Source organism: Dipodomys merriami, unplaced genomic scaffold (genome assembly GCF_024711535.1).
Source record: "Dipodomys merriami isolate MVZ:Mamm:240054 unplaced genomic scaffold, mDipMer1.0.p SCAF_10, whole genome shotgun sequence".
Classification (NCBI taxonomy): domain Eukaryota; kingdom Metazoa; phylum Chordata; class Mammalia; order Rodentia; family Heteromyidae; genus Dipodomys; species Dipodomys merriami.
Window position 1 is genome coordinate 25,687,724 of NW_027202271.1, and position 14,213 is coordinate 25,701,936.

Genomic DNA, 14,213 nt, shown 5'->3' on the forward strand with positions numbered 1-14,213 from the left:
TCTACATCCATACCATCCTGAACACGCCCGATCTCATTTATGACTAACTAAACACCATTGTTTAAACATGTGAGTGTTAATAAATTAACAATTAACATACAACTTTATGCTTGATATTCAGAACACTTTCATGAGAATTTCTGACCTTTATCTTGATATTTGTACTTGAATGATGGGAACTCCAAAGATGCTTCACTGATAGCACATCACCAAGGAAGACAAATTTCTATTTAGAGATGTTCCTGCTGAAATATTTTGTCATTTTAAATAATTTATAGCGAAAACATTTTTTAAAAAGTCTTATCTTTTAAAATAAAGTATATTCCTCTAATCTAGCCATTGAGTAAGCTGGAATAGGAGGATGGGGAGTTTTAGGCTGACATTCTGATTTAAATGAATGAATAAATAAATAAGTAGATATAATTTCTTAATGGCTACAGTTTAGTAAATGCCAATTATCTAGCCTCAGTACTAAGTGCTCTCAATGCATTAGGTGACTTAACCTTTCTGCAACACCATAAGTAATTGTAGGTAATGTTAATTTTAAAAATTCATCAATAAATACAAATTAGACTTTAAGTCCATGCCCATGGTCAGGCTCAATTAAATGGCATTACTCACAAGTCTAGGCTCCTCCAAATATAAAACTTTATAGATTAACCTAGCTGTAAACAGATAAAATATCAAATATAACTTTTGGGGGGGGGAGAATGATGGAACGTTTACTGTGTTCATCCTGAAGGTAGGGACATGGAGAACAGTCATCAGCTTGCAGGTCTTAAATTCCCACATTCCCTGTTTTTCTTCCCTCACTCATTTCTGCTTCTCTTTTCCCCATCCTGGTGGTGGAACTGAAGGTCTTACACATGCTACCCAGGTCTTATACCATTAAGCTACAGACTACATGCTCTCAGCCTGTGATTTATCATACATGAATACAGCTGTAAAGCAAATAAAGACACATAGATAATAACCAAGGTGATGGTGCCCTGGTAGGACCATGAGCAAGTGGCTGAGTAGGGAGAAGCCCCCTTTCCATACAGACCTTCCTTAATCTCTCTGCAGGTCTTGCTTTCCCTCTGCAATGTCTCCTGTTGAGTATAAGACAAGTGACCACACAATACATGTTTTCACAGATGAGCCCTCTGCATGTGTCAGGGGTTGAAGTATACAATGCTTCTGTCACAAGATGCATTCATCTTATTTGGAAATTGTACTTTGCTTGTGATATTGAAGAAAGAATCTCAAAATGAGTTCACCTTGGAGAAACATTTTTTTCTTCCTTTTGTTTTCTTTCTTTCTTCCTTCTTTCTTTCTTTTTTTCCTTTCTTTCCTTCCTTCCTTCCCTTTCTTCCTTTTTCTTTCTTTCTGTCTTTCTATCTTTCTGTCTTTTCACCAGTCCTGGGGCTTGGACTCAGGGCCGAGAGTTGTCTCTAAGCTTTTGTACTGAAAACTAGCATTCTACCACTTCCAGCTTTTGGTGGTTAATTGGGGATAAGTGTCTCACAGAATTTCCTGCCTGGGCTGCCTTTGAACAGAGATCCTTAGATCTCAGCCTTCTAAAAAGCTAGGATTACAAGCGTGAGCCACCAGCACCCAGCAAACATAACTTTTTGAATGTTAAGGATACCCATTGGTGTTAGAGTCTGCGGTGTCTGACTATATGGCTCTCTGTACAGAGCACATGACCAGCCTCTGCCTCTTACGGTTTTTAATTCTGGCAACAATGCTGGCATATGCTCTCCTTCATCACTATCACTGCCAGCTGCCTCTTCCAGTCTCACCATGCCTCCTCCTTATAACCTTTCCTCAAAGTGCCTTCTGATTTCCACTTCTTACCTCTAAAGATTGGGAATAATTGGAAAAGCGCTTTGAATTACCCATAAAGGAGCATAACTAAGCTCCGAGGGGCTCCAGGGCAGTCTCTAAATTGAATCTAGTAGCTTTAGTGCTTGGATTGAATGGCCTCCTTTATGGCTGCTTGGAAAATTTTATCAACTAATGGTTCTTACCACTAGAGTTTATTCCAGAAAGGTGAGCACTTGAGTAAGTTGTTCTTCATTAAGAGAAGTGTTGGTGTATGACAGTGTTTCGTAGGTAAAGTACAAGGCTGGTTGATACATATCAGAATTCTGGGCCCAGCCCCAATAGATGTAATCCTAGCTACTCAGGAGACTGATATCTGAGGATCAGAGTTTGAAGTGAACCTAGGAAGCAAAGTCTGTGAGACTCTTGTCTCCAATTAACCACAAAAAAGAAAAAGGAAGGGCTGGGAAGGTGGCTCAGTGGTAGAGCGCTTACCTTGCATGCCTGAGGCCCTGAGTTCGACTCCTCAGCACCACATAAGCAAAAAGAAAAAAGCCGGAAGTGGCATTGTGACTCAAGTGGTAGAGTGCTAGCCTTGAGCTGAAGAGCTGAGGGACAGCGCCCAGGCCCAGAGTTCAGGCCCCACGACCGGACCCAAAAAAAAAAAAAAAAAAGAAAAAGAAAAGAAAAAGGAAGAAGAAGGCCAAAAGGAAAGTGGTGGTCTGAGTGGTAGAGTGCCACCCTCGAACAAAAAGCTAAGAGGCAGCACCCAGGGTATGAGTTAGCCCCAGAACTATCAGGAAAAGAAAGAAAGAAGAAAATTCTGCCTTAGGAAACTTGTTTATTTAATGATGAAATAATAGGGAAAATACAGTGAATAAATACTCAAAAAATGATATAGTGATATCACTGTATAAGAAAATAGAATGTGATAACTATCTAAATATCCAAGAAAAAAAAGATTAAGTTATAACATATCCACACAATGGATGTCTGTAGAGTATAAAAGCATTTATAAATACTAGTTATAACATGAGGAAACACTTTGTTATTAAAAAAGAAAACATTAAATAGCATATGACAGTGATAATAGCTCACTGAACAGCTCCTTGGATCATTACTACATAGTAAACATTGTTTCAAGAGCAAAAGAGTCTTAATTATGGCAGCAAATATACTTAGGGAAAATGAGACCAGACTTGCAGCAACAATGATAGAAAATTATTGTCTCAGCCAACACCAAGGGCTCACATCTGTAATCCTTGCTACCTAGGAGGCATAGATCTTGGGATCATGGTTTGAAATCAGCCTAGAGGGGTGGAGGGACAGTCTCTGAGATTCTTATCTCCAATTAACCAACAAAAAGCCAGGGGTAGAGCTGTGGTTTGAGTGGTAGAGTAAGTCTTGGATGAAAATACCAAGTAAGAGGGTAAAGTCCTGAACTCAAGCCCCAATCGGTGCGCGAGCAAGTGCATGCACACGGGTGCGCACGCACACACACACACACACACACACACACACACACACACACACACACACACACACACACACACATACAATTACTCATTCTTTTTCTCCTGTGTAGAATCCTCATATCTAATCCTCTTTGCTCACATTTATAGCAAGTTCTTTTTTCTTCAGTTCACAGCATCTATTCTGTAATCCCCCCCCACACACACACACACACTACAGAATTTTAGTAAAATACACATAATACATGTTTTGGTACAAGAGAAAACCAGCCATTTTTTGTGGGCCCAACACTGCATCAATTCCAAAAACACTAATCTCACCTAACAAAGCTGTCTGGAGTAAATATGGAAAATGTTGAAGACAGTTAAAGTATCCACATTAATAGGATTTCATACTTTCCCCTGGGAGGAATTTATTATTCAAAAGCTGTTATAAACCAGATTATCTTATAAGCAGACATTTAGTTACTTTATTAAACTACCTAAATGCATTTTTTGTTGTTATTCGGCTGAACCCTTACCATTAGATTCTTTTTTTTTTTTTTTTTATTGTGAAAATACCAAACAGAAGAGTTACAATTACATGGGCAAGATAACGAGTACATTTATTTTTTTTTGGGGGGGGGGGGTCTGGTCGTGGGGACTGAACTCTGGGCCTGGGCGCTGTCCCTCAGCTCTTCAGCTCAAGGCTAGCGCTCTACCACTTGAGCCACAGTGCCACTTCCGGCTTTTTTCTTTTTGCTTATGTGGTGCTGAGGAATCGAACCCAGGGCCTCATGCATGCAAGGCAAGCACTCTACCACTGAGCCACCTTCCCAGCCCCAACGAGTACATTTCTTATCAAGCATTGTTGCCTCCTCGTTGTTTCCCCTTCCCATCCCTTCCCATACCATTAGATTCTTAAGAGGTAGTTTGTATTTCCCAATAATTGCTGCTATGATTCTGAGTTTGCAACTTCATAAGTCAGGAAAGTATACTACCAAGAATTTATGATTGTCTCTTCTGCTTCCCTATATCTTTACTCTATTATGTTGCTATGAGAACATTTCAAAAAGCAGAAGCCATTTCTAGCTCCAAAAAACACTCAGAGCATAGTCTCTGCACATTGTGATTGCATAATTCACATTTTATAAGAATCATCTATTAACATTTATTATCTTTAATAGTAGAAAGGTTTTGATACAATTTGCTCTCTTATGAGTATAATGCATATAATTCAATGTCAACCTTTTCATAATTCTCCCCCATCTCTCCCAATCCCACCCATCCCCTTAATTTACCTGGTTCCATTTTCACATATGTACATTGTATATTATGACTACATTCGCCCACTCTTCCTCTCTCCATTGTATGCCTCCTCCCCTCATGTTCCCCATCTCATACGAATTCCAGTTTCCTGATACTCATTTTGTTAAACTGTAAGTTAGTTGTTCAATGGAGGTATTCCATTGCAATTCTCCCCTGCCTATTTTATAGCATTTATTAAGTGGGTTGGTTTCATGAATCCATTAAGAGTCCAGTTCTAATATTTATTAGTTCCTGAACCATTACATTCGCTTCTAGATATTAACCTTTTTACCAGTATAGATTTATTAGAAAATAAATAAACGTAAATAAATTAACCTTTGAAAGAAAGCCTCCAACCAAACCTAGAGCTTCTAGTTACTTTTTATTCCACTTTCTATTTTAAATTTTTATTCAGGTATAATTCATGTACAACAGAATTCACCCTTGATAAGACAGTTAATGCAAGGACCAGAGAGAGGAGGAAGAGAGACCAGTAAATGTAATTAGGGTAGGGGCCGGGAAGGTGGCTCAGTGGTAGAGCGCTTGCCTTGCATGCCTGAGGCCCTGGGTTCGATTCCTCAGCACCACATAAGCAAAAAGAAAAAACCCGGAAGTGGCGCTGTGGCTCAAGTGGTAGAGCGCTAGCCTTGAGCTGAAGAGCTGAGGGACAGTGCCCAGGCCCAGAGGTCAGGCCCCACGACTGGACAAAAAAAAAAAAAAAAGGTAATTAGGGTGAATAGAATCAAAGCACATTCCATACATGTATGAAGATGTCTTGAGGGGACCCCCACTAAAATGTACAAAAGGAGAAAAATGTTTATGAATATTGACAAATATACACATTGTATAATTCACCAACATAATAACGATATGTGATTTGTGTATATAGAGTATTATATGTTTAGAATATAGATTATATGCTACATTACAAATACATACTATATGTAAAATATAGATATATCTAGTACAATATATAGATATGTTATGTATATTACATTATGTATATAAACATTCATTATCAGTATTTATATAAATGCCATATGTGAAGAAGTAGGAGGTGGTGGTGTGAATGCACTTACACATTTGAGAAATCACTTTGGGGATACAGTTCTATGAGCTTCAAGCCCCGTACAGATGTATAACCATCTCCAAAGTCAGAATTCTGAGCAATTCTACTCCCCAAAACTCCCTCACATGCTGCCCCTTAGTGGTCAAGCTCTCCAGATTCAAAATGCCTGACACTATAATTTTGTTCAGTCCCAAATGTTATTTAAAGTCGGCTGTCTAGTGTAAACTTTTAAAGACCACCCTATTTCACTTGACCCAATGCCTTTACAATCCATCCTTGCAATCACATCAGTAGTTCATTCTTTTTTATTGTAAAATAGTATTTTAGTTTATGGTTGTTTCACAGTTTATGTATTTCTTCATTAATAAGATGGTGGGCCAGTAGGGTGCCTGTGACTTATGTCAATAAATCTTAGCTACTTTGGGGGCTGGGACTAATCTGGGCAAAAACGTCTGTGAGACTCCATGTCCATTTAACCAACAAAAAGCCAGACTGGAGTATGGCTCAAGTGACAGAGTACAAGCCATGAGCAAGCAAGCTGATCTGTCCCAACTCGCAGGATGTCAACGAGGGCAGTGAACCTAAGCGAGAAGGAATGAAGGGACAAGAGACACGAAGAATGACAGCAAGACAAGGATTCTGATCAAGCTGCAAATTTTTATTTTTCACACAGGGGTATTTATAGGCTTGGAATAAGGAAACTTTTTCATTGGCTGTTAAGGAAGCTTTTTCATTGGCCATAGCAGTGCAGGATGTTTGCTTAGGGCAGTGTGAAAAGGTGGTCCTTAGCAGCAGGTGTTTGTTTGGGGCAGGATGAAAAGATCGGATTCTGTAAACAGCCTCAAGATGTTCCAGTGAGATAGTCAAGCCTATCATGTTGAGAGACTCCTTTTGGCTCCCGACACTGAGCGACAGCATGAGCTCCGAGTTCAAACCCTCCTAAAAGTGGCAAAAATAATAACAGCAATACCATTTGGGACATGTCTAGTTTGGGGTACTTAATGAATAAAATTTCTGTAGTCTTTTGTACATGGTTTTGTGTTGTACATGTTTTATGAGTGGACATATCTGAGGTCAGTACCTGAAGATGAATCTCTACATTATATAGTAAATGTATGTCTGCATTTATAAGCAACTACCAAACAATTTTCAGGGTTGTAATTCCAATAGTAGTGCCCACTCTTCCACCCCCTTGCTCAGATTTGGTATTGTTCAGGATGATTATGTTTGGATTTTCGCTTTTTTGTTTGCTAGTCATCTTGACCAATGTTTAGTTGCTAACTATGGTTTTAATTTGCATTCCCCTAATGGCTAATGGTGCTGAATATTTTTTCACAGCAATGTTTGCCATCTATATTATTATTTCCTAAAGAATCTGTTCAAATATTTTGCTAATTTTTCACCGGGTGTTACCTAGCATTATGACAGGTTCTGGTAGCTCACATATGTAATCTAGCTACTCAGGACGCTGAGATCTGAGGATTGCCTTCAAAATCAGCCCAAGTTAGAATATGTAATTGAAATATTGTTCTTCCATGTTATGTTACTTATGCTGTAGGTAGCTTAATAAATATTTGTGAACTGAACTATGCTACAAAGCCAGCCCAGGCAGGAAAGTCCATTAGACTCACCCAATTAGCCAACAAAAATGCCAGAATTGGAGCTGTAGATCAAATGGAATAGCACTAGCCTTGAGCTAGTGCCCAGGCCCTGACTTCAAGCCCAGGGAACAGAAAAGAAAAAAAATCATACAATTAACTTTATGACATTCTTTTTTTAATTTAAATTTTATTGTAAAGGTGATATACAGATTGTTACAGTAACATTAGTCAAAAAGAAATGTACATTTTTTATGAAGAAATAAAAATGGCAAAGAAACACATGAGGAAATGTTCATCATCCCTGGTGGTGAAGGAAATGCAAATAAAGACAACCCTGAGATACCACCTTACCCCAGTCAGAATGTCCCACATCCACAAATCAGCCAACGACAAATGCTGAAGGGGATGTGGAGAACGAGGAACGCTATTACACTGCTGGTGGGAATGTACACTCATACAACCACTTTGGAAAGCAGTCTGGAGGGTCCTTAGAAAGCTAAAGATTGACCTCCCTTACGACCCAGTCATACCACTTCTAGGCATCTACCCTGAACAACAGGAACCAATATACAAGGACACGTGCACTTCCATGTTTATTGCAGCACTGTTCGCAATAGCTAGGATATGGAAACAACCTAGATGCCCCACCACAGATGAATGGATCCAAAACTTGTGGTATCTATACACAATGGAATATTATGCAGCCATTAGAAATGACAAAATAATGACATTTGCAGGGAAATGGATGGAGCTAGAAGGAATCATGTTGAGCGAGGTAAGCCAAGAACGAAGAGACAAACAGTACATGGTCTCCCTGATAAGTGGATGATAAATCCAAAATGTTAGGTGATATGACAAAACTAACAGGACTTAAGAAACAAAGAACTCCCACTCATCTGGTTGAACCACTACCAAATATCCCCATGCTGCTGATCACATATATGGTACATAACATGTGAGCACCGTTATATATTACAGACTGTGATAGACAATTTGCTCCAGGAAAGTTAGAATGAACTTGTGACTTTAAATGAGCATCATTATTCCACAATACTGTGAATTTCCGGAAATTAAGTAATCACTTAATCACAATCAAAAAAAAAAAAAAAAAGAACCTTGGGGAAGGGAGGGAGGGAGGGGATGGTAGGGGAAAAACAATGGAGGGGGTAACAATGTTCAAGAGGAAGTGTACTCATTACCTCACTCATGTAACTGTAACCCTCTATATAGTATCTTTACAATAAAAAAAATTTAAAAAAAAGAAATGTACATTTTTTGAACAGTGTCCCCCCTCCCCCATTTTCTCCCAGCTTTTCCCCTCCCAGCTTTTCTGCTCCAAGTTGTATAGTTAATTTCCAGCCTAGTGTCTAGTGAGTATCACTGGTGAATTGGTTCACCCTTTGTCTCACCAGTTCTGTATTTCCCTTTCCCCGCCCCAAGTAGATTATGACATTCTTATTTCCAAGCAAAATGCCATCACTCACAAATGCATAAACTTTTAATTCTCTATATATCATAAAGAATATGATTGTTTATATTAACACATAGCTGAAATTGTCAATATAAAAATATTACTTCTGTGCATATGATAAAAAAATTTATTTTTTAACTTGGAAAAAATTATATTAAGTGAAGTAAGCCAGGCCCAAAGAAACATAGGTCCCATGGTTTCCCTTATTTGCAATATCTAGTATATGCATGAGTCAAGCGGAAAAGGTCAGATAATGTGATGTCAGGAAAATGAACCCTTAGATATGTATTTTAATGTTTTTTTTCTTTCATGCATGTGTTTCTAACGCATTTATAAGATTATCTCTTTGTTGCTTTGTATGTCCCTCCCCCACAGTATAACCCCTGCTTTCACTATATTTGATGTCAGTATAACTTGAGGAGGAGATGGGGAAAAACCAGTTGTTTAAGGATACAGGTGGACCTGTTGCAACAATGAGAAGTACAAGTTGTCATGTCCAAAATGAGCTTTACAATGTTGGTGCGGGGGGGGGGGGGGGGGGGGCGGGGAATGGGGGGGAAGGAGAAGGATTGGGATTGGGGGGGAGGGGGGAGGCTGGGAAGGGACGTGAAGGGTAAACAAAAGGAGGAGGCTGCAATGCTTGGTAAGAAATGTACGCATTATCCTGCCCATGTAATTGTAACCCTTCTGTACAGTATGTTCACAAATAAAAATAAAAAAAGAAATTCACTTATTCAAAAAAAAATTATTTTTTAATTGTATTTGAGTATATTTGTTCATAAGGTTCAGATTTCAAACAGTACAAAAGATTACACAATATAAAGATTTCTCTAGCATATGGTAAAAATTTTATCTGCAGCTCCCTCCTCTGTTCACTGTCTTAAAATGCAGTTTTTCTTCTGCTTTTTAGGATACTATGTCTTGACGGTATTGTATTTTCTCAAACATTTCACAGGATTTTTTTTAAGAGTTTTATTTCTATTAACCTTTTACTTTTTGACAACTTAAGCAACTGTGAAATCAGAGCAAAGAGCACAAAATGCATTACAAAGATACACTTTTTCATAAAACCTTTAAGATTATTTTAATCATAAGAAAAAAAAAATTTTTTTTTGGTCGTAGTGCTTGAATCTGGGCCTGGGCACTGTCCCTCAGCTCTTCAGCTCAAAGCTAGTGTTCTACCACTTGAGCCACAGCACCACTTCCAGTTTTCTGTGGTTAATTGGAGAGAAGAGTCTCATGGACTTTACTGCCCCGGATGGCTTTGAACTGTGATCCTCAGATCTCAGCCTCCTGAGTAGCTAGGATTACATGTATGAGCCACTGGCACCTGGCAATCATAAGAAATTTTATGGTTGTAATTTTTTAAATTTAAGCTGAAATGTTAAAATATATATTGTTCTTCTAGACTAATTTTTTTTCCAGGCTAAATATTGTTCTTCACACTGCAAGTAGCTCAGTATATGCTTGTGGGTTGAACTATGCCACAAAAGCCTGAGCAAAAAAAAATGCTATAACACCTTTCATTATCTGTTGCGTGGACCGAGCTGTCATTTCCAAGATCAGGAACATATTTGTCATTCTTGTATAAACAAGACCATTTGAGGGGGAATTCTGTTTGCTCACAGCTGGCTCCCCATCAGTAAAAATGGATCTTCATAGAGTACTTGCTCAATAAATATTTGTTGGCTAAATAAAAGACTGCTAACAACTATCTTCCAGACTGCCACTGCCTTCTGTCTTGGATGCTTGGCCCTGTACCTGTATTTCCTAAAGTTACCACTAAGTTCTGTCCTGAAAAATGATGCGTTGTGTGTGATATCTCAGTAAAAAGAGAGAAAAACTTGTCATCATCTAGAATATCCCAAGAAATGATTCTTATAGGAAGTAAATAAAGGGATTCCGCAGCTAAAAGTAAAACACAAATAATGAACAGAAAATTATCCAGGTTGGGAAAGATGGTGAGAATGATGAAAGGGGTAGCATAGATCAAGATGCATTGTACTCATAACCTGACTTGTTGAATTGAAACCTTTTTATACATCTACTTGAACATAATGATAATTTTTTAAATATTAATGGATGTATTATACATATAAACTGATTTGTTGAATTGAAACTCTATGTAAGAAAAAAAATTTTAAATTAAAAAGCAAATTGCTCAAAATATATGAACAGATAATTCACAACAGATAATTCACATCAGAGAAGAAAACTCCAGTAAACAAAGATCAAAGAGAAAAGCAGAAGAAACAAAATAATAAAAATAAAACACAATCTACTAATTGCCAAACATGAACAGAATAGATAAAAACTAATGCAATAACCAAGTTTAGTATAAAATTTGTAAAATCTAATATAAAAAGAAAAAGTTAATAGAAAATGAAAGAAATGATACTTTAATCTTTGAATCCTGATGAAGTAAATGGGTCTCTTAGAAATGAAAACTGCTGAAACAGATTGAAAGAGTATGACAAGTGTGAATAAATCAGCGAAATCTTATTCAAGAATTATGTCCAAAATCATTTTAGGCCCCACAAATACTATTGAAAGGTGCACATTTGAAATGACCAAGTATTTTTCATGTGCTAGAGCCTAAAAAGAGGTGGGATGCTATCCAATCCACTTGAAGCAGCTAGCAACAACCCTGACATTAAAAGAAATAGTAGAGGCTGTAAAACTTAAACACCAGAGTGCTGAATGTGCACCATTAATCAGAATGCTCTATCCTGTTGGACAGAACTCTGTGGGTGAGTTAGTAAAAATATAAACATGAGAAATTGATGGGTTCAAGGAAACGAGATCTTAGGATGAAAAGTCAAAATTAAGAAGGGGAATAGAACCAATGTTTACATTCTTACAAGCACAGAAATGAATGTGGCTGGTAGAGGTGGAAAATGTGTACATCCCTCCTGGACCTTGTAGTGGGCTTCTTCCTCAAGTAGATGAAAACGTGCCTGTGCCAGTGGCTCACTCCTGTACTCCTAGCTGGTCAGGAGTAGATCTGAGGATTGCAGTTCAAAGCCAGCCTAAAAAGGAAAGTCTTATCTCTAATTAACCTCCTCAAAGGGAGGATGTGGAGGTATGTCTCAAGTGGTAGAGCGCCAGCCTTGAAATCAAGGGTAACTTAAAAATGGAACTTCACTGGTTCTGACACTGTCATGAATCCTTTCTTTTCTTGTCTATAATTCAGGATGGTGCACACTCAGGGGCTTGCACTCATCCACAGACATTGGTGGCATTTACAAATAAGTAATCTTTTTTTTTTTTTTTCTCGGTCATGGGGCTTGAACTCTGGGCTTGGCGCTGACCCTCAGCTCTTCAGCGCAGGGTGAGCACGCTACCATTTGAGCCACAGTGCCACTTCCGGTTTTCTGGTGGTTAAGTGGAGATAAGAGTTTCATGGACTTTTCTGCTTCGGCTGGCTTTGAACCGTGATCCTCAGATCTTAGCCTCCTGACTAGGTTGGATTACAAGTGTGAGCCACCAGGACCCAGCTACAAATAAGTAATCGTTTAAATAGCTTTTATGAAAGCTGATAGACTATGTATAACCCAAGAACAAAATTTTGTGATGAAATATTAGAGCAGCGAAGAACTTTTGTGTCAGAGTTAGAAGCTGTGGTGGGAAGGTAAACATAAATGATTAGATGATTACACCCCCTTTATTTCTACCCATTGGTTCAATGTCACACCAAGGTTATGTCCTATTTCCAGCCTTTCCTGATATTCTTTGGCTGATTGATTTCTGTTCAATTAAGGAAAACAATATCATTTATTACTTTCCAATGTCAATACATTTCTGTAGTATCATTCATTTTTGTCAGCATCATAACAGCGAAAAGAAAAATGTATCTTAACTTGCATTGACTCTTATAAATGTAATACATAAATTTGCTATAGATATTTATCCATCTAAATATATGCAATTTTACTATAGAAAATGTACACTTACAGTAGTATGTAGAGTGAAAAGTGATCTTAGCTCAGACTCTTACTATATGTACTCACAACACAGATCTGCTATGTGATCTCAAAAGATGTAGATATTTCTCCCCACTAGCAAGCAAGTAATTTTTCAATGGATGCCAGCTGAACATCATCTAACTCAGTTCTAACAGTGTCTACTTGGGAGATACCAAATCTCACAGGCTGAAGACTCAGGACCCATAACTGCCCCCATTTTAGATCATAATTCTGGGCTTCTGGAACTTCTGAAAGACCCAAGTACAAATTGGAGTTCAATTAATTTTCTAGAGGAGATCCCGGAACTCAGGGAACTACTGGGCTTACTTTTACTGATTTATTACAAATTATATTTTAAGATACAGAAAAGTATCAAAATGAAAAGAAACATAGGTCAAAATATAAAAAGAATCCTAGCTCATTCCTCTATCTCCCTGGAGTAGAAGTGTACAATCCTCCTCACAAATGGATGAACTTTTGTATACTTTCCTCCCAGCCTCCATGTGTTCAGTTTCTAGTATTCTGGAAAACCTTTACAGAAAAGTAGGAGATTAGTTTCTATGACCTACCTTGAAGAAGAGAAACTCCAGTTTCCATGGCCTGCCTTACGGAGCAAAGGAGCAGGCGAAAGCAGGGCAAAAGAAAGCCAGTTTGCTTCCTGAGGTCTGCTTCTTTGGCCCAATGGGTCCAACGTTTTTGTAAGGTAAATCATCCCAGAAGCCACATTTTAAAATATAGAATATTCAACAAGACCATACTAAAGCTACCAGCACAACTATGTTAATTGCAGCATTATTTACCATTCATCAGTAGATGAATGGATAAAGAAAATGTGGTATATATACACAATGGAATTCTATGCCTTCATCAGAAAGAATGACATTGCCCCATTTGTTAGGAAATGGAAAGACTTGGAAAAAATTATCTTAAGTGAAGAAAGCCAGGCCCAAAGAAACATAGGCCCATGGTTTCCCTTATTTGCAATAACTAGTGTATGTCTGAGATGGTCAGATAAGATGATTTTAGGTGAAATGAACCCCAAGATAAGGACACAAGTGGTTTTTTCTTTCTTGCTATTGTTTCTAACGTATTTATAAGGTACCACATGATTTTTTTTGTTGCTTTTTATGTCCCTCCCCCATCATATAACCCCTGTTTACACTGTATTTGATGTTAATATAATTTGGGCAGGGGAAAGGAAAAAACAAATTGTTTAAATAGGGATACAGATTGACCCACTGCAACAACGAGATGTACAAGACACTATGTCAAAAAACGAACTTTACAATTGGGGAGGGGGTGGGAATGTAGTTGTGGAGGTGGGAGGGCAGGGATCGTAACAAAGGAGGAGGCAACAATGCTCATACGATTGTAACCCCTCTGTACAGTATTTTCACAATTTAAAAAAATTATTAAAAACAATTGTTGGGTCTCAGAAAATGATATCCTCAAGATATCTCAGAAAGCTTTATCATCAGATGAGGATTGTAAAATGGACCTGGGACACCTAAAGCTGACAGAAGGCTTCAGGCCCCTGGTGCC